Source organism: Adiantum capillus-veneris, chromosome 2 (assembly GCF_014529385.1).
Source record: "Adiantum capillus-veneris isolate H3 chromosome 2, ASM1452938v2, whole genome shotgun sequence".
Classification (NCBI taxonomy): domain Eukaryota; kingdom Viridiplantae; phylum Streptophyta; class Polypodiopsida; order Polypodiales; family Pteridaceae; genus Adiantum; species Adiantum capillus-veneris.
Genome location: NC_140932.1, coordinates 154,309,506 through 154,330,228, shown reverse-complemented (window position 1 = coordinate 154,330,228; position 20,723 = coordinate 154,309,506).

The window sequence follows — 20,723 nt, the reverse complement described above, 5'->3', positions numbered from 1 at the left end:
CATCAAGGTAACTCAATATTTTTTTAATCATAACAACTCCTTCCTACAACCAAGAGATACTAATTTAACTGTATGTTGATACATGTAGTATGTTCTCTCCCTTGTTATTGATGATTGCTTAAGGAACTTGGTATCCGAGATGTTATGTGGATATATAGGTCACGGATGTTTGTATATGTACTTTTATTAAACATTTCAAATATTGTTCTCCTATTTTTTTTAATAGATAGATCACATCTAAGGAATTTGATGCAAGGTCAATACCGCAAAAGAAAAGGGAATGCATTGAGCTTCTTTGTTGGTAGAGAAAGAGTTACTGATGCCCTTTTTTGATATCCATATCCACGTACTCATTCATGTTGTGGATGAGATAGAGATCACAAGTGTTGTCAGTACTCATTGGATGTTTTGGGTTGAAAGATTTATGGGAGTCTTATAAGTGCTTGTTTGCCAAGAGCACGACCAAAGGGTTCAATGGCTGAGGGTGGGTGCTTGGAGAGTGCAAGTATTACCTTTCAAAGTACGTTGAGTGTGTTGACATAACTTCTCCTCGAAGATGGACAATGGAAGAGTCTCCTACATTGTTAGATGAGGTGTTATGTGGTGGCAAGGGCATTCCTCACAAGCTCACGGCAACAGAATGCTTGAAGAGCTACCAAATCTACCAAGACTGAACCTCCGTCCATTCTTTCATGGTGGTTATCTAAATGTATCAAAGATGGAATTCTGGAGGGAGAAGACATCATCGATGAGCAGAGAGAGATTGGATTTGGCTGTGATAGAGATGTAATAATTCTTCTATGAATGTATATTTACGAAGTTGTTTGGATTTCTCTATGAATGTATATTACAAACTTGTTTGAATTTCTAATATTCTTACTTGTTTATGTACTCAACTCTGTACTTTTACGTATCCGTGTATAGACATATGTGAGTCTATGAAAAACACCGACTATAAGAGGAATAATCCACAACTGCTAGCATTGCCGAGAAAAAACCAAAGGAAAATAGAAAGAGAAAATATTGTGAACGTGGCAATAGCCGTGGCTAAAAATGCGGTAGTGGTTTATAAGCAATAAATGTGGTAATAGTAGGAGAAATAAACCCGCAACTATAACCACGTCTCTTCCCACTGATATTACCGTGTTTATGACTGCTAAACACCTATTCAAAAATAAAGATGTTCATTTGGGCCACCCAAAATTGGGTGGCGCAAATGAGGACCTTTATTTTTGACATGCATAAAACAATGAAACATCAATTGGTTTTTGAAAGAGTATAGAAGAAAAACAAAAAATTGAAATCAAATTTTTTATACCTTGACGATTTAATGTGAAAAAGATCAACTATTTAAAAAAGTTATAAATAAAATGAAAATAGTTATATATACATTGTGTCACATTGGGACTTTATGAAAGTTTAGACAAATATATTTTTATCTAATACTCCTCCTCCTCCTCCTCGTCCACATGCACGTTCGTTTGATCACCTTCACTTTACATAAACCCAAACCAAATTAAACAAATATCAACATCTCAAAACAATTGATACAAAGTTATTTGTTTAAACTTACCGCTTGTAGTGATCCATCCGCTTCGTCAAATTTCTCACAAGAGATGTGGTTGTTCTCGAACAACCATCGCCAAGTTTCAAATTTTATATGCCGCTCGTGAAACTTAACCATCTCTCTGGTTGATCGACTAAGAGTGATATTTTCCTAAGTTAGCAATAATAATAAAAAATCATCTATAATCTTTATAATTGCCAATTTAGGTTGTAATTTAATCAATCTTACATATTTGTCCTTCCATGCTGCTTCGCCTCCCGAGCCATAGTGCATGGGAGTTTGTCTAGCCCGAGCTTTGTGTTGTTGTTTGTAGAATGAGCATGTTGTAGCCTGATTGCTCTTTTCTTGCATTGCCCACTCCCACCCCGCATCTGCCATGTTGTCACCGCGATAGCTCCTGTCTGGATCTCTAACTTGGTTGGCTACTGCATGCTGTATACTGGACTGTTTGTTTTTCAAAAATATTTTTATGTAGCCCTCCAACCATTGTTGTGAAAAATGTTGATCGAGGGAATTCGAAATCTAGCATAAGCGCGTCCTCAATGTAGCGTGCATGATTAGGCGGTCGGTTTCTAAACTTTATAAAACAATTCTTATACATCAAATGTATAAGAATCTGAAGATGGTGTCGAAACGCCCTGTCCTATGCTGTACCAAAGTCCACCTCCCCACCATATTTTACCATGTAGTAGCATCCATGCGTGTCTCGTACAGGTGTGTCAGTATCCTCATTCTCTGCATCAGGGGCAACACGTTCTAAAATAGGGGACTTTGTTCCCCCCCCACTACCAGATCAAGCAAAGCCAAAAGATCCCCCACCATTTTGTCTGTCTCGGTGCTTGCTGCCTTGAGACGATCATCGACACGTGCCGCTAGAAGAAGTGCGTCGACGGTGTTCTAGCACAACAAGAGTGGAATGGAGTGGTGGTGGTCCCTGTGATGCCATGGGAGTGGGACCCTGCGATGCCATGGGCATGGAAACTTGCGATGGAAGGGGAGTACGACGATAAGAAGGGGCGGGGCCATAGATTGAGGTGCCATCGGTGCGAGGCTCTGGATGTAAGGAGTCCCTCCCTGACTCCCCCCATGGTGTGGACTGCGGAGAAAGACCGTAGGTCGCAAGCTGCTGTGGAGTGTATCGTCCAAACAATGAATCCATGGAACGGAGGTACTAGTCTCGTAAAGAGATAGATCTAGATCTACCTCCAATGGAGGAACCTGAGTAGAGTAGATGTAGGATGCCCATGCCTGCAATTAATAACAATAAACCTATAATACTCATGGTTTAGGGTTAACTAGCCACAAATAATCTTTATTTCTTTTCTTGGTCTCACCCCCTCAAGACTCGGGTCCACTAGAGGCGATGTCCACCCCGGATGGGAGCCCACCTCGGATGTGAACCAACCAAAAGAAGAGCCAGATGACTGCTCTTGACCTAGTGGTCTCTCGTCTGACATCTACATTACTGAGATCAATATGAGATTTAGCTTTCCCCCCCTACTCACTCATCTATATATATGTATACATAAGTATATATGCACATAAGCACGTAGATACATATACATACTAGTAGACCTAACTACGGGCTAATAGTGCCAAAGGTCAAGTGGCACCTCTTTAGATATCATCATAGTCTCAATTGTGGTAAAACCAAAGGTCCGTTGCAGTAATCCATGCACGAGTGGATCAATGACCACAATGCCATGATTAAAAAAGGACTATACCCAAATAAAGCGTCTAACCTTCGGGTGCCATGCTCCCGTACTTAGTGCCTTAATACATGCATAAACAAATATAAGCATTACCAACCCCCTATAATTAAAGCATATACAATTACATACTCTCTACAATTAAGTCTAATTTAAGTATATACAATTACATTGATGTAGCCATCGTTTAGGGTAAAGAGCTAGTGTTGTAAATGTAGCCATTGTTTTGTGTTGTTCGCAGTGTGAGAATGCTTGTGCCTCTGTAGGGTGCTTTGAAAAAGAGCTTCTTTATTGTGCTTCTTGTGCAACATTTCTACACAAGAGTTGCTTCTTCGCCGTAATGCCTCATTCGTAGAGAGAAAGAGAGAGATAGAAAGAAAGAGAGAGATAGAAAGAAAGAGAGAAAGATAGGAAAGGTAGAGTGAAGAGCATAGAAAGTTATTTTTGAACTCCATCTTGGGGACGTAATTTTTTTTCTTTCAAAGCACTCTATAGAGCCTCTACACTCTCACATTAGCAGCCCACAAACAACGGTGGCTTCGCTTACAATCATTGCTCTTTACTTACTTGCAATCATTGCTCTCTCTCTCTCTCTCTCTCTTTTCCTTCCTCTATCTATCCCTCTCTCTCTCTCTCTCTCTCTCTCTCTATATATATATATATATATATATATATCTTTTTATCTCCCTCTCCATCTCTCTCTTTCTTTCCCTCTTACCCTATTCTCTGTTTCTCTCTCTCTCTCTCTCTCTCTCTCTCTTTCTCCCTTCCTCTTTTTTTCTATTTATCTCCCTCTCTTTCTTTCCTTCCCTTCCTCTTTCTCTATTCTCTCTCCCTCCCTTCCTCTTTCTATCTCTCTCCCCCTCTCTTCTCTATTCTCTCGGGGGGGGGGGGGGGGGGGGGGGGGGGATGTTCTGTGATTACCTTAAGTTGTAGATATGGTTGACCGTTAGGTTGAGCATCTTATGCCAATTGCTATAAACCCCATTCAAAGAGTCCATCACAAATGAACCAAAACTCCTTCGCAAACGAACCAAAATGTGTGTGTGTGTGTGTGTGAGGGAGAAGGTGGAGAGACATGGACAAGGGAGAGAGAGGTAGAGGGTGTGGGAGGTGGAGTAGGGAGGAGGGGGCTTGGTGTAGGAGCGATGGCACATAAGAAGAGGACACTATATGCTGTAAGAACGTGGCATACTCTATCCTTCTTCATTTTTTAGGTGCCAATCATTACGATTGCTATTGTTGCATCTATTATCGGGGATGTTACCGCGTAACATCATCTTTTATGGATACAAACATATCTGAGGTAGCAGGGGGGGGGGGGGGGGGGGGAGGGGGGGGGGGGAAGGGGGGTACAAACCACCCCCCTCTACCCTTACATATCAATAATGTCATTTTTAGCCTTTTGATTTTTTAATGAGTACTTTAAGTTTTTTATAAGTACTTATTTTTATAGGATTTTTATATGTTTTTAAAGTGTATTTTTTAATCTTATCCTAAATATTTGTGTTAAAAAAATCAACCCATTTAGTGAAAGAATCGATTGCACTTTATTTAAAAAAATTGTAGCACTCATTGCACTTTATTCTCTTTGAATTTTTAGCTATTTCTTTTTTTTTAATTGAAATATGTAATGGATACTATTTTATCTAATTAATTAATTATTTTTTAGGACACATATGACTAAAATATAAAAAAATTGAATTAATAATCCTCTCTATTTTGCGCTGTGCAGGACGTCTACTGGGATGGTTGTGGCTCCTCGAACAGTCCTGAACGTGATAGGTGGCTCAAGGACAAAACTGCCTTGTCCTTGTGCCAAGTGCAAAAGGGCAATCCCTCGCTTAAGGAGCATTGCATTGGAGCACGTGGAGAACAAAGGGCTATGGCATCCTTGAAAACGCGCCCAGAGAGATGAGAGTGTCACTCACCTCGCTTGAGGAGGTGCCCCATTGGCCTGTGTTCGGTGGTGGTGTGTTGGTGTGCAAGGCGGAACGATAGAGACAAGAGCTACTGGAAGAATTGGGTGCACCACATGGTGATCCTCCTTCTAGCTCTAGTTTGCCAGCTCCTCCTCTGGCGTCTCAGTCGCAATTTGAGGTAGAGGATGAGCACATGTTAGACATGTGTGGTGATTTACTGGCTCATGAAAGCGGCGTGTGCGAGGAGGATTGTCACCCATGCACTGAATGGGCAGCGGCAACGGAGGACAAATTGCTGGCAAGTGCCGAGTTACCTCTTTACGATGGTGCACAATACTTGGTGCTCCAGGCATTGTTGGAAGTTCTCAACTTGCAAGCGAAATTTGGTTGGAGCAATGCAAATGTCGATGCACTCCTTGGGTAAGTTTGAAATATGGCTTTTAATAAATCTCTCTTGCTTCATGGTGCCTCCTTGCAATTGTATTAGGTCGCCTGTTTGTTGTAGTTTGATGGACAAAATGTTGCCAAAAGATCACCACATGCCTCCAGTTCATCGACGAGCTAGGTCTTATGTCACTGCACTTGGCATGGAGTATGACCACATCCATGCATTCGTCAACGATTGTATGCTATACCGCAATGAGCATGTACATGCTAGCTTATGTCTCGTGTGCAAGGAAGCATGATACAAAACCGGAGTGAGCAGGGTGCACCTATCCCGTAAGGTATTGTGACATTTTCCATTTATCCCTTGCATTCAACACATGTTTAAAAGTAGGTCTACTGTGGAGCTTCTTGCATGGCACGCCAACCACCGCTCAAATAATGGAATGATGTGTGTCCCTGCCGATTCACCTGCATGGAGGCACATCGAAACTAAATGGCCAAAGTTTGGGTTGGAGTCTCGACACTTGAGGCTTGGGTTAGCAAATGATGGTGGTAACCACTAATTCTAATTCATGGAGAACTTGGCCTGTGGTGATTGTCAACTACAATATTCCACCATGGGAGACAACCAAGAAGGGAAATATACTTCTTTTCTTACTTGTGTCAGGGAACTACAAAGTGTCTAATATTGACATCTACCTCAATCCCCTCATCAAGGAGTTGGAGGAGTTATGGAGAGGCATTCCTATTGTAGATGTCTCACTTGCAAAGGGGGGGAGAGAAGCCATTGTGAGGGGAGTCCTTAAGTGGACTATGCACGACTATCTTGGTCTTGGAGAGATTTCTGGTATCTCCCCTCTCCTTCTCTCTCTATTCTCTCTCCCTTTAGTTTGAAGCTTCTCTCTAATGATATGATATGTATGCAGGGTTGTCCACACCGGGTCACAATGCATGTCCTACTTGCAGGCCATCATTGGTGACAAAGAGGCCGGATGCCTTGCATAAGGTAATCTATCCAAACAACCATCATTTCTTACCCCAAGGTCATAGCAAGCACAAGGCTCCAACAAATGGGAAGACACCTCTAAAGCTCACAATGAAAAATTGGGTGACCATTTGGGAAGAGCACTAGAACAACAATCTGGCTCCGAGTACTCCACCAAAAGGTATGTCAAGGTATTCCATATTTTTAAGGCTTCCATATTGGAAGGATTTAAAAATACAACACCTCTTGGATCTCATGCACATATTCAAGGATGTAGGCCACACTTGCGGGACCACATTATTGGCAAGAAGGACTCATTGGGGATGAGGGAGGATTTGAGGGCCTTGAAATGTTTTCCTGCCTTTGCTACTCCATGTCGTGCCCCCAATGGGAAGATTGTACTTCCTAAAGCTCCATGGATGCTAGCCAAAGAAGAATTAGACAAAGTGAAGGGTACCATTGCATCTATTCGCACACCAACACAACACATGAGGTCACTAAAGGGAGCTTTCACAAAAGCAAAGAAGGGTGGAAGCATTCAATTGTATGGATTGAAGTCCCATGATTGGTATAAGATACTCAGGTAATGTCCCTCTCTCTATTCTATCTATTGTTTGTGTGTATTGATAGCCGTTTTTCGGCTTTCCATAATTGCCATAGTAAGCTACCTCACCCTACCAAATTCTCCCAAACACTATGGCTATCCCTACCATTTCACTGTACATAAGCGTGTGTGAGTTAGGGGACTTTCCCCATATTTTGTTAAAACCCTCAGCTAGCTAATCACTGGGCTAGTTGAGTCAAAAATAAAAAATAAAAAAATTATATTATGGACTCTTTGTGTGTAAATATTTCATTGTATATATGGCCTAAATATAGGGATTTTTTATAATGATTTTGGTATTTTATTTAAATATTTATACCTAGGTGTGTGTTTTATTAAACTTATGTATACCTTCTTTCATCCTCTTGCACCATAAGTGTATTTTTTGCCAATGTGTACATACTCTAACATCATATTTCTCTTTTATACAAATCACCCCCACATTTTCACCCTCACCCTCGTGAAAACAAAAAAAAAAAGATTTCTACTTTCTTAGTCATGTTTATTATATTATTTTCATTTACTTGCATACCTTTTCCTCTTTCACCAAAATAATACAAAGAGGGACCATATCATATGATTTCAATATCTTTCCATATCCATAATTCCTCCATATTTTTATTATTATTTTTACTCATTATTATAACACCATGTGCTCATTGAGCTAAAATCCATGAATAGTCCATACACTAGTCCCACCATGTATATATTGCTTTATTCACCAATAATCCTCCTCCATGCATGTGTAAAGGGCAACTTGGATGTTTTGTATTATGATATGACAAAGGAGGGACTCACTCTTGGATGCATTGTACAAATTCAACAAAGGAGGGGGCCACTAAAAGACTTTGGCAGGCATAAAAAACAGGCTTTTTGGTGAGATTTTTGGCACCCATCTCCACTCCGAATTTGGAGCGGTGGTCAGAAGAGAAAATGTAGCCCACGATCTGAATAATCACCTCAAATTTGTTCATCATTTTTGAAGCTACCAGCGGTGAGATATGATTTTTTGAGTGGACCCCAGTCTGCCCACTTTTCTCACAAAGTAACCCATAGTCTTCTCTCACCTCCTTTTCCACTTCCATACACATACACTCATTCCTCTCCATCCCTCACTCAAACTTGCAACTTTCATGGCTTACTTCATCTTCTTCACCATTTCCATCTCTCCTTACTTCATAGCTCAAAAGATTATCATCTCTACACACATATAGCTCAATTTCTCTCTCTAGAATCAAATTCATATTACCATAACCTCTTCATCCTTTCATAAAAAGAGAAAAAATCAGCAAATAAACAAGCTCAAGCCCTGCAAAAGGAGGAGTTTGATCATGGAGAATTCAAATTCCCCATGGTCACAAGAACTGCACCGAGAAAGTTCTACAACCGCTTCATTCACTGGAGGAGAAGGTGGAAAATTTCATTTACATCTTGTGGTTTCCACCAAATTGTGTATATTCTGATCCTTCTCTTACTTTTTATCATTGTATAAATCATATAATGCACCTTGAGTGCATATGCCATGTAATTTTACCCCATCCTACTAACTTCAAACTACTAACACTAACTGCTAACCTTTTTTTGTAAATTGCACCCACTCTACTCTACCGTGGAGTAGGCAACCTCACACAAAAAATCACTCACCTCTCTAGAATCTTCTCTATTTCACCTCAATAATTCTCTCCTCTTGAGCCCACATCCATGTGACTCAAAGGACAAGAGAGACCCACCCTCATTAAAAAAAATAAAATATGCTTAATCTTTGATTTCTTCAAATAAACTTGATTAGGTCTAATCCTAATCGGGACTTCTAAAAACTATAAATAGAGCCCTTCTCTCCCTTGTAAATTATCACATGATCACACCACACCATTCTCAACACATAACCACCACTCTTCAAGCCTAGTTGTGTAGAGTGTGTGCATTGTGAGTACTCTATTCCATCACTACACATATGTGCATGGATAAACTTGAAGTTAGTTATGCTATCTAGAGGAGTGGAGTGATACTATACTCTACATCACACTTGTAGCCTACTCTTGTCCATAAATAAGATTCATAGTTTTGGGTGCAATTGTATGCTGCAACTACGACTCTTCTCTCCAAATTGACTTGATAAGTTGGCTCATCAGGTGGTTGAAGGTATATTGTCCTTGAAGTTTGTTGTGCCATTTCATGCTTGGTGGTTTGAGGGATTGTTGAATTGTTTGCCTAAAAAGTCAATTGTAAGAGGGTGCTCGGTGAGAGGGCTCCCGTGACCCTAAGACAATTTGTGTATTGGCAACAAGGTCAAGTTTTGTGTTGTCTCTCTATTTCTCATCAAGCTTTGTGTGCATCTAGTCTTTAAGGCTAAGACTGAGTTGCTCAAGTTGATTTGTGATCTTGCTCTCTCTGGCGTGGTGAATGTTTGTGTTTGGTGTGTGTGGCTATCTTGCATTCTCCTCTCTTTGTGTGTTTGAGTATAAAGAGATATCACGTGAGTCCTAGTTCGCATCTACAACTAGGTGGTGCCCCTTTTCTTGTTTGGTTTCTGGCTGTGGGTTGTTGTTGTCTCTGGTTGTGCTTGCCCCAGCCCCAATTGAGTAGCACGGGAGCCTTGAAGGGTGTTTAGAGGCCGCTCTTCTTGTTGCCCGCCCCGGACCGCCTCAGTATGAATTTCTCTCACTTTCTCTTCCCCTAATTTACATTGTAGTTCATTCTGCCGGTGAGTATGTGTAAATGTCGGGACAAGAAAGTTAGGGATGTTATTTTCAAACTTGGAGAGGTAGTAAGGTACACCATAAGACTCCACTCAATTACACTTTTTTTCTGTACACAATAACCTCAACTAGCACTTAGTGTATCCTTGTGTGTTTTCTCGTAGATTTGTGAGCTCCAAGGAAATTGAAATAGATGCTATCCCTGCTTCTCAAACACTTGAAGCAGAAATTGAGTTTGCCATTGAGGATGCATTTTCTTGATTGGTCCTTCTTAGTCAAATCTACCTCTTGGTTCACGTGGTGGAGGAGATCGCTATATCATTGGAGTAGTGCACGTACAATGGATATTCTTTTCAGAGAGGTTTTTAAAGACTCTCAAAGATTTTGTGCGGCTACGGTCTCAACCAGAGGCAGGTATGGCCGAAGGGTGGATTGTGCAAGAGGCATTTGTTTACATCTTAGAGTATTAGCCACAAGTTGATCCTTCAATGCCTCACATGTGGTTAGACAAGGAAGATGCATGGATGACTTCACACTTGCTAAGTGGAAAGGGAAATATATTTAACATGGATATGAATCTATCCCGAGTGGTCAATAAGTTTTGTATTCTCAATGCAAAGATTATGACCAAGTGGGTGGACTTGTGGACAATGGCAAAGGCAAGGCATTTTTCATAAAATCTAATATCTAACCAACCCAAATGATTTTCTCATATGAAACTGATCATTTAATGTGGGAGAATAAACGGGAAAAAAGATTAGAATATAGACATGTGCTTTCAGATCTATCTCAACATGGGGCTAATGGTAAAGGGGTCTAAATGAGAGATGGTCTGTCAAAGAGAAAGGCTAGCTAATGGAGCTTAAAGACCATAGGTTTCACTTCATTAAAGACCTCCAAAGGTTAGTGTTAAAAAGTCCTTTGACCTTAGGTAAGCTGGGGATGAGCTTGAGGTGGGAACCCGGCCCAGGCTTGAGGTGCTTGTCGTGCTGCTAACTAAGGTGCTTGAGGTTCTTTTCGTGCTTGATGACTAAGGTGCTTGAGGTTCTTGCCATGATTGATGACTAGGATGCTTGAGGCGCTTGTCATGCTTGTCAACTAGGGAGCCTGAAGTGCTTGTGGGAACACTACCTAGGCTTGAGGTGCTTTGTCATGCTTACTAACTAAGGTGCTTGGGGGTCAGGTGTCCAAAAAGACAAACACATCCCTAAAACAGAGGGGGCAATCCATAAAGCTTGGGGGATGAGAGAGAACACACACACCCTCACACAAGGCAAGATTGGTATAAAGAAAGCAAAAGGGACACTTGTCAAGCTCCTCCTCATGCTGCCCTCATGGTGTGCCTAAAGACTATGGTTGGCCTTCCAAGGGTCCCAATGAAAATTTAGTGGATTTAATTAATTGTTTTTGCATTTATCAAGTCCTCTCTCTCAAAGGGAAAAGGGGACACTTGTCCAAAGACTGCCTTTGTTGCTTATAGTGCATCCTGCATGTGATTGGTCAGTCTTGCAGGGGTCTAATGAGCTTCAAGCATGAGCTACAAGGGGGGGTTGACCAAGGAACCTAGGGGCATGCTTGGGGGGTATACTCTCCCACACACACTCACATACACTATTATTATGTGAGTGAAAAGTGCAAGAGCTCCACCTCCTTCTCCAAGATAGTAGAGAAGTTGAGAGCCTACGCCAGCACACTTGGCTATGGTATGCAAATACAACCAAGAGCCATGCTTCAATGCTTAAGCTTTCCATCTTCTTCATATTCATTAATATGCTATTATGTATGCTAGCAAGAAGAGTGATGATAAGTGAGGAACTAATTATTTCTCCTATGAAATGTTTCTTCTTCCTCTTCCCTACCCTGTTTCCCCGCTAGCTCTCTCCACCTTAGAAGGTGTTTGAGGCCTTTGGATAGTTAATGTTTTTTGAAAAATTTATGTTATGCTCATGATGCATTAAGATTTACATATTCATTGCATCACCTATGTCACAAGGAGCACAAAGATTGTATTTTACCAAGTCTCTCTTGATGGGAGAAACTATAAGACAAATGCCTATTAAAGGGGGTACCAGCTCCACATAAACCCGGTCCTCAACTGTTGTCATGTTCTCTAAACTCACTCTCTTGCAAAAGTATTGTTCATGACAAGTTAACTAAATGCTATGTTTATGTTGCTACCATCAATTAAGTTCACCCTCTATGCTCACAAAGTAATTCCACAAGAGTGCTATCTCTAATTTCCACTACTCTCAAAGTTCATAGGCCATTTCCATTACATTGGTATCAGAGCATTTGGTTCTCTTTTCTTGCTTAGGAAGAGAGGTCCTTAAGTAGCCTATAAATGGTTGGTTTTGTTAATTATATTAGGGTAAGTGGTACTGGGATCTATTATTGGTTTTGTTGAGCCCACTATGTGTGATATGGTGCACACGTCGGGAGCTTTGGACTTATCAATGGGGTCATTTCAAACTTGTCTACGGATTTACCATTATTGATCCATAAGATCCCAAAGAAGCTATAACTCAACAATTTTGCAACATTAGACCCACTCCACTACTCTCTATAATTAACCACTTCGAGCCGTAGGTGTAGATACGTAAGTGCCGATTTTCAAAGGCTAAGAGGAGTGGCAACTAAGGTTTTCAATTGCCAAAGCATACACTAAGCAAGTACACAAATTTTGTTAACATGGCTGACAATAACCAAGAGAGTAGAATGAACATTGATAACTTTGATTTTGCACATCAAGATGCTATTGATGATGCCCCCATGTTTGTCAATTATCTTGTCACTAAGTTGGAGCAAGCTATGGGAAACCCTGCTTTGCAAGACAAAGTTACTCAACAACTGCGCGCTTATGGGATTTCCTTTATTCTCCAGAAGGAGAGAGAGCTTAGGAGGCCTCTTGAAGAGACTCCCAAAAGAAGTCTCTCTCCATACGAGAGGAGGAATCCAAAGAACATGAAAGTAATGAAACTTCAAGTTCCTCTGAAGCTGTGGCTCCACAGAGACATCGGTCTAGATGATAGCCAACTCCTCCCAAGAGGAAACGTCAAACCCATAGTCCTTCTCCTGGTCACTCCAAAAGGAAAGAGAGGAAACAAAGGAAGAAAAGGGCAAAAAAGAGATCACCCTCTTCTCCTTCTTCTTCACCTTCCTCCTCTTCCGACGAAAGCTATGACTATCTCCTAGAGAATACAAGAGGGGAGGACATCGTAAAGCATACCCTACATGGCAAAGGTTAGAAATTTTCAAGAAGTTCAAAGAGGGAGGAAAGAGATACTCTTTCCTCACATATGATGGCACCTTTGGTGCCATCAACAAAGTATTGGCCTTCATCCAACAATTTGATGTGGCCACTGGAGACAAGGGATTCACAAAGTCCTCCAAGCTACACTATGTAACTATGCACTTCCAGAAATTGGCTCGTCAATGGTGGGCTAGCCTTCGTGGCAACGGCAAATCCCCAAAGACGTGGAAAGCTCTACGAGTTTTCATCATGAAGCAATTCCTTGCAAACAATGCAAAGGACATATTGCTCACTGAATGGTGCAGTTTGAAGCTTCTCTCCCATGAGTCTATTCACAAATATGTGGACAATTTTTGGGACTTACATATCAAGGCTATTGTCTTCCAAAAGATAGACTTTGCCACACAAAAGCAACAAGTTTGTGCTGGATTACTTGAAGAGATGGCCGAGTATGTCAACTCCCAACAACCTGGTTCTGTCATCGAAGTAATCCACCACACCATGGTTGCTTCGCACATGGAAATTCCAACAACAACAACAACAACAACAACAACAACAACAACAATAACAACAACAACAAAAACAACAACAAAAACAAAAACAAAAACAAAAACAACAACAACAACAACAACAACAACCACAATCGGTCCAAGGAGAAGGAAGTTTACAAAGGCAAAAACAAACTCTCTCATGAAGAGCTTGAAACTTTTTGCAAGGACCATAAATGTTTTATGTGTGGAGAGCAAGGACATGTCTATCATTCTTGCCCCAAGAAAAATTCTCGCAATGAGACTCCTGAGGCTTTCACCATCGAAGCTCCAAAAGAGGATGCTCATTTTAAATGTTCACAACTCTCCTATGCTTGGGAAAAGGTAAGGGAGCATGATGCCTTCATCTTGTTTGACCCTGGCTCTACTCACAAATTCATATCAATTGAGTTGGCCACCAAGTTGGGCATTCAAGCTTTTGAGATGGGAGATATTGTAATGACTGACACAACTTTCAAGGGATATCAAGCCTCTAGTACCCCATTTATTGGGAAGTTGAGGCTTCATGTCCAAAGCTATGTTGACAAAGAACACTTTTTCATCTCTCCTCTCCAACATGAGGATGCTATCCTAGGGGTGCCATGGTTCAATCGCATGGCTGCCAACATGAATTTCCCTGAAAGGAGATTCTACTTCACCTATAGGGAAAATAACATATATATAGATGATAGCGAGTCTGGTTGAACTATACTGCTTGTTAATCCTCTTGATTTTGATAAATCAATGAAGAGCTCAATTTTTGCGTATATGTTTTCTGTCAAAGAGTCCCTAAAAGGTCCTAATGTTTTATCAAATGTAAATGATAGGAATCAAGAAGAGTTAGACTTGTCTAATTTTCTAAAAGGATTCCAAGATGTGCTCGTCAATTATATCCCTATGAACTTACCTCCAAATCGAGGGGATGGTGACCATCAAATTGAGCTCCTACCAGGAAGCTCACCGCCTAACAAGCCTCCTTAGTGAGTTTCCCAAGCTCAACAAGAGGAGATCATGAGGCAAGTACAAAAATTGGTAGACAAAGGGATGGTGAGGCCTAGCTCATTTTGTTCTCCAGTCCTTTTAGTGCAAAAGAAAGATGGTACATACCGTATGTGTGTGGACTATCGAGCACTAAACCATATCACTATCAAAAATAGATTTCTTGTGCCTCGGGTAGAAGATCTGTATGATAAGCTACAAGGCTCTACCTATTTCAGTAGGATTGACCTTAAAAGTGGCCGTCATCAAATAAGGATAGTGTATGAAGATATCCTAGAGACTGCATTTTGTGTAACGTTTGGCCTTTATAAATATCTAGTCATGCCTTTTGGCTTGACTAATGCACAAGCCACATTCAATCATTTAATGGAGAAAATAGTTAGACCCTACTGAAAATTCATTGGAGTGTTCTTTGATGATATAATCATCTACTCCAAGTCCTTGGAGGAATACAAGCAACATCTCCAAGTGATTTTTCAAGCATTGAGGGAGAACAAGCTTTTTCTCAACCAAAAGAAAAGAAAAATTTTCCAAGAGATTCAATACTTAGGTCATATTATCTCTCAAGATGGTATACGGATGGATCCATCGAAATAAGTGGTAATAAAAGCATGGCATAATCCAAGGAATCCACATGAGCTAAGAAGCTTTATTGGTATGTGTTCATACTATAGACGCTTCATAGCTAAATTTTCTCAAATAGCAGGACCATTACATATAAATTAACAAAGAAAAACGTTAAGTATTCATGGATTGCTAAGGAGAAAAATTCTTTTGACACGCTCAAAGAGAAGCTTACCTCCCAATCAGTCCTCATGCTTTCGGATCTCTCAAAGCCATTTGAGGTCCAATGTGATGCTTGTGGTGATTGCCTTGGAACAATCTTGCTTCAATAAGGTCATGCCATAGCATATGAGAGCCGAAGGCTCAATATCTAGATGAACGTGTCTTAGACATTTATGAGAAAGATCTTTTAGCTAGTCTACATGCCCTAGACACATGGACGCACTATTTATTCGAAACTCCATTCATTTTACAAATAGACCACCAAAGTCTCAAGTACTTCACGATGCAAACCATGCTTTTCGACAAACAAAGGAGGTGCGAAAATTTTCTTTCATAATTTAATTTTCATATTGCTCATATTTTTGGTAAGCACAATCAAGTGGCTGATGCACTTTCACGATGACCAAAAGTTAATGCGGTGTCTATAGCTACTCACAATGATCTATCTCCTATGATAGATGAGTATGCTACTGACCCTGACTATAGAGAAATAATGTCAGCCCTTGCTTTGAGGAAGAAAGAGGAACAATTCACCTTGTAGGATGGTTATCTTCTCCACGGAAATAGGCTATGTGTTACCCACTCCCTTCATGAGAAAGTCATGTATGAATCCCATGATCCTCCCTATGTGGGGCATAGAGGCATTCAACCTACTCTCTGAGGATTATAGACATATTTCTATTGGCCTGCCCCATGAAAGTGGACATACAAGAGTATGTTTCAAAATGTGTGGTATGCCAAAAGACCAAGTATGATAAAGGGAAGCAACCTGGAATACCCCAGGAATTACCTATCCCAAATTCACCGTGGGAGAGTATATCCATGGATTTTATCTCTAGATTACCCAAGACTATCCCTGGGAATATGGAAATATGGACAATAGTCGGCAGGTTTAGCAAGCAAGCACACTTTATTCATGTCAAAAAGACTATTAAGGCACACCAAATGGAAACTCTCTTCATATCACATATTTTCAAACACCATGGATTGCCAACATCCATCGTGTCAGATAGAGATCCTAATGACCAGTAATTTTTGGAAAGGTCTTTTTGAAAATCTAGGAACAAGATTGAATTTCTCTTCAGCCTATCACCCACAAACGGATGGCCAAAGTGAGATAGCTAATCTTATGTTACTTGATCTACTAAAGACTTATGTTATCAAAGTAGATCAACGCTCACAATGGGAAAAATACTTGTAAACCTCTTGTAGAGTATGCGTACAATAATACTGTACATACTTCTATGGGAAAAGCACCTTTTGAAATAATTGAGGGAAGACCTAAGAGTCCCTTGCTACTTAAAGTACATGGGAAGATCTTTGCTGCCGATGAGTATAACCGTGACCTACAAGAATCTTCTCAAAAGATTAAGGAGCCTATATTTATCTCTCAACAAAGGCAAAAAGCTGTTGCTGACAAGCACAAAACGGCCTTAACATTCAAAGAAAATGATTGGGTCTTACTTAAGTTTCCTAAGGCTTGATTGAGGCAAACGACGGGTAAAAATTCTACAGGCCATCAACAGTATTATGCTAAATTAACAAAAAGATACTATGGTTCTTTTCAAATCTTGAAGTCAATCAATGAAATGGCTTATCAACTCAAGTTTCCCAACCATTGGCTCATACACAATGCTTTTCATGTGAGCTTACTTTAAGACCTACAAAGGAGAGCCACCAAGTGAACCAATTATTGAAGACCCTCCCACAATTGAAGACCAAGAAGAGGTGCTACAACCCGAAGCTATCCTTTGGCATGAAGAAAAGGTACTACGACATGGTAAGATTACTCTATGGTATCTTATTAAGCTCAAAAATTATCCTTTTAAAGATGCTAGATAGATGCAAGGAATACAACTTAAGGATAGAATGAACCTTGTCAATGCTTATAATGCTACATTAGAGTAAGCAAATTGTTAGTAGCAAGCTAACTCGGATAGCACATGTGGAGCCTTTTATTGTAAAAACACTTATTATTTTGATAAATCGAGAATGTTGTAACTCCTACTTTCCAAATAAACAGTGTAATTGATGAGTCGGTGCTACAAGCTTCCAGATTGTATCACCCTATCTTTAGCTAGACCTCCCACATTATTAGTTTTGACCAAAGAAACCTTGGCTAAGTTATAAAAGCCAATTTTTGTAAGTATTTTTGTAAGTTTTTGGATAATAGAACACAATGTGAGCTAACAACGGTCACTTATCTCCTTCTTGCACTTCCTAATCCCTCCTCGATTGTCACATTGTAGTACCATCTATTGTGTTGCAACCGCAGATAAGAGCTCTACGTGTTGACGTAAACATTTCATGGTAATTTGTAGCTTTTGGTATCACCGACTTGTGGCCTAATTATATCATAAGTAGGAATTTAAGCTAGAAAATAATAAAATAAGTATAGGTGGGGTACTGGGACATCATTGCTAAGCATTTAGATGCATTCTGGGTCAAAAACAAATAGGTCAAAAACTCTGCTATTAATAATTGTGATTTTTGTACTTGACCTAAAGTGAGATTTGAAACCATAAGAATGTGTGCTTAGGTCTTATAAACATGTCCTAGAAGTTTCATAGCATTTGGATGTTGTTTGATGCTGTAACGGTCGTGATTTGTTTGTCGATTAGCGACTAACTTTTTGGTGATTTCGGTCATTTGAGTGTAGCTTGAGTTAGAAGCGAGTTGTTTGTTGTTTTCCAAGAGATTGACAACCTCTTGTAGCCTTTATGCACTAGTCAAGTCAGCTTCGTCCCATGGATTGACAATTATGTTCGTGGTTCTCGCTATGTCTGCAATAAGCCTATGAGTGAGGTTAGAACCCCCACTACAAGAGGTTGTGTGCTCTTGTGAAGCTTTTAGTGATGGAAATACATTGGGTTTTTATAACCCCCGACGTCACGAAGAGCGTCGATATGGGAACGTCGCTATAAGCGTCGCTCTATAGCGACGATTATAGCGATGTTTGCAGGCCATCTATAACAACGTTTATAGCGACGCTGCAGAGCCTTATATAGCAACGTTCATAGCGGCGTCCGAGAGGAATTTTTGTTGGTGGCAGGGCATTCAACCCATCAACCATATTGAATGTTTCATTAATTGATTCACCTTTGAAAAAAAATGCAAAGGTAGATATAGACCCAAAATAGTCACCCACAAGAGAATATAACCATTAACTCCATTATATATAGTGCGTGTTGTTTGCAAAATAAAGATACAAAACTGACAAGTATGAATTGATGAAAGTAAATCAATGACAATTGTACACATAGGCAAAATCACTTGATTGTTAAACTTTGCAAATGTAATAGTTACAAACCATTGTCATTATTCAAAAAATATACATGGTTTTCAAAAAGACGTATAAAAGTCGTCTCATGATACATAAGCTATGACAAAAAGAAACTAATGCTATCTAGCTACGGCTAAACTGACGTCGTCTAATCAGACGTCTCATCGTGTCCAAGCGGCATATTTGTTGGATTCTGCAAAAAAAAACAATAAGACAACTTTTTGTAAGTATAAACATATAGCGACGTTTATAAAACAATACAACATAGAAAAGAGTAAACCCTAATACTAACCATGCCACCGCAAGAACTCAGAATGTCCATCAAGGCATTTAAGCCCTTCCTGCCTGTGTACTCACGCTCGTACGGTGTGGGATCACGTCCTGTCATTGGCCACTGTCAAGATATACAAAGAATCCATTATGTTAGAATTTAAAAACCCATAGACCCTAAACCCTAAACTATCAAGCGTAGAGAGCAATGCGAAAACACTTAAAAATTGGCCTCAAATGATGCCCACCCGCCGCTCCCCAAGTGGTGCGAGCTCCCTACCTCTACTCGTGCTCTGGCTGCCTCCTTTTGTTGCTTCCACTTGTCGGGATTCTCACGCGTTGCTTTCTTCACATTCTTCCAATCTTCTTTGGCCAGCCAATCTGGTCTGCTCCACCCATGCTTGATTTCTTTTTGCACTTCGAACGATTGTGCTTGCAGTATTCGCGCATTCGAACCTTCATCACATCTTCATTGAAGCGCTCATCCCGTGTTGGAACGGGGAACTCGTCATGAAGAATGCTGATGACTCTGTCTTTTAAATGATTCAGTACTTCACTCCAGCTGTTTAGTATGTAGTGTCTAAACACTTGAGAGCAAAGACCGCGCATGCACGAAATCACCTTCTTGCCTTCATCATCCAAGATGATGCCGCCGCTGAAGTCGACGGAGTAAGGCAAGCCCCCTCGCCGCTGACACGTGAACCTGGGTGTCTTGGCAGGGGTCTCTAGCCGCGTGTCAATGGGGGTACGGACGTCAGTTGTCTCCACTGGAGTATGAGCCCTGAAGCGAGGAGTGTCCACTAGAGTGACTCCTGGAGGAGTAACTAGTGGTGTGTAGCCGCTAGGAACGGCAGTCAGCCATGCAAAACCTGGTGTCGATGGCGATGCCGTGGCTGGTGTCAGGGCGGGCAAAGAAGGGGAGGGTAAAGAGCCTCGTCGAACACGAGGCGGTGTCGAAGCATCAGCGGCGGCATCCCCACAACAACCATCATCGCCACCACTAGAGCGCCGATGCCTAGACGAGTGTGAAGATCGTCTTGTCGACACCGAAGCTTCGAAGCGCACTGAACGCTCCAAAATAGAGGGAGATGCGGATGGATTAGGAACGCGCGATGGTGCGCGAGAGCGATGATGCTCCACGTACCACTATCTCTGCTGGGGTGACAAAGAAGAAAGAAACTCCTCATCATCCATACCTACATTAAACACATGAACATTTAAACTTAATATTGAATGAATGGAGTAGAAAACATGGACAAGTAGAGAGAGAGAGAGAGAGAGAGAGAGAGAGAGAGAGAGAGAGAGGAGGAGGAGGAGGAGGAGGTTCTCGCCGTCCCTGCTTGTGAGAACATACCTAGAGCATACGTACCTAGAGTGGATACAAAGACCATTAAATACAATGATGAAATGACGCAATGACGCATATAAATACAATGACGCAATGACACAATGACACGTTCTTCTTCTATTCAACTTGAGTGATGGAAGAGGCAAGTCGATAAATCATAATTTTCAATAGAGAGAGAGAGAGAGAGAGAGAGAGAGAGAGAGAGAGAGAGAGAGAGAGAGAGAGAGAGAGAGAGAGAGAGAGAGAGAGAGAGCGCACAATCAAATCTTGCAGTCGAAAAACAAGGTGCTAGAGATGCATGTGGCCATGGATTGCCCAGGATGTGAGCGCAAAATCAAAAAAGCGTTATACAACATGGAAGGTACTTAGAGAGCCAGAGTTTTTACA